Here is a 1,859-nt window from a genome sequence, read left to right on the forward strand (position 1 = left end):
GACTGCAAAAATTCCCTCTCTGGAGCTATGCGGTTGCCTGGGCAGCTCCCTATGCCAGGGTCAGGGACAGTGGGGGCTAAGGGGCTTTCTTGTACCTAGGATGACAAGCATCTGCAATGTGATTATGGACTGCTGGAGGTACCTCACTTAACCTTGTTCCCACACTGGGACATCCTCCTGATTCCTAACCTATTTGACTGGCCGCCTCACCTCCCTTCTATGCTGTCATCTTGGGTTCATGTGTCTCAAAGCATCCCTGCGACTTCCCTACTTGTTTCCAGCATTCTCCCCTGAACACTGTATTCAGTATGTGGTTATCTACTTTCTGTTTGGGTCCTCCTTTGTTAAAAAAAAAGTGAGGTCTAGGCATCCCTTGTTAGCTATCTTAATTACATCTCTCCTAATCACAACAGTGCCCTCCCTTTCTATAATACATTTTTATTGCCAGGGAAAACATTGATCAAAAAGCTGTTATTCTGTTTTTCTTTAGAGATTGGCAGCTAGTAATATTTAAAGAATGATTGAATTTGAAAATTCATAATTTTAATAATCTATATTATAATTGATTCAAGCAAGATTCAGCCATGAATGATAAAACTATTAGAAGAGTTATAAGAAAATGAGATATTCTCATAACACTAAGATTTCAACCCTGGATCACATATCTGTATTTACAATGGAGAGAATTGATGGTAGCCTCCTGAATCTAGTAACCAAGACTGGTACCAATTATAGTAAAAATCACCTGCCATTGTGAGCCTCCTGATGTGTTGCACTATGTCAAGCACATCAACTTTGAAGTAATCTTTAAAACGTGTTTAATGTATGTTTAATCAAGCCTCAAAACTAACCTCCAGCTTTCAGGAAAACAGAGTATAGAAAAACAAATTTAATAATTTTTAAAAATTAGATAAATATGTAACATGGGACAGTCTATAAAAGACTGACATGAACTGTTTTAAAATCAAAGTTTTGGGAGGAGCTACCAAGAGAGAGTCCTAGATTAAGAAAGACTAAAGATGCATTACGGATACACGATGACATCGCAAATTATAAAGTATCTGAGAACAGCTCTCATCAAAGAGGAAAAATACCTTTTTTGAGAAAAGAATCTTTAAAGTTATTTAAAGATATAAATGACATAAGAGTAGTTGAAGTCGTTGAATAAGACTCAATGAAGTGTCAATTCTCCACAAATAACCATTCAACTTTCATTTTAAATCTTAAAAATCGTTCAATATGAAATTTGTTTAAAAGCTCATATATACCGCTGAACAGCCATGAAAATTAAAACAATTTTTTAAAAAGAAAAGGCAGAAAGTAGAGTAATGGCTTTACAGATATAAGGATATTTATAATATTACAGCCATTGAAGATTATGGTTGTTCAGAGATACCAAATGGACCAAAGAAAGAGAACTTAATCCTCTCATAAATGGTAACCAGAATATGACAGAGGGGAAATCACACTTCAGTGGGAAATAAAGGACTAGGGGAAGAATGATGTTGAGAGAATTAAAAGTAAAAATTTTTAAAGTCCACCTTGCACTACGGACAAAACATAAAATTCACAAGAATTACAAACTGAAATGTACCAAAGTTTCCCTTTCTCCACATTCTCACCATTACTTGTTATCTTTCACCTTTTTGATAATAGCTATGCTGACGGGTATGAAGTGATATCTCATTGTGGTTTTAATTTGAATGTGGTGTTTAAAGATGCTGAGCATTTTTTCATATACCTGTTGACCATGCCTTCTTTTGAGAAATACCTCTTTTAAGAAATCCCTGTTCAAGTCCTTTGCCGATTTTTAATTGGGTTATTTGTTTTCCTGTATTAAATTGTTTTAGTTTCTTATG

This window comes from Carlito syrichta, unplaced genomic scaffold (assembly GCF_000164805.1).
Source record: "Carlito syrichta isolate Samal-C Ts95f unplaced genomic scaffold, Tarsius_syrichta-2.0.1 Scaffold123258, whole genome shotgun sequence".
In the NCBI taxonomy this organism is placed as follows: domain Eukaryota; kingdom Metazoa; phylum Chordata; class Mammalia; order Primates; family Tarsiidae; genus Carlito; species Carlito syrichta.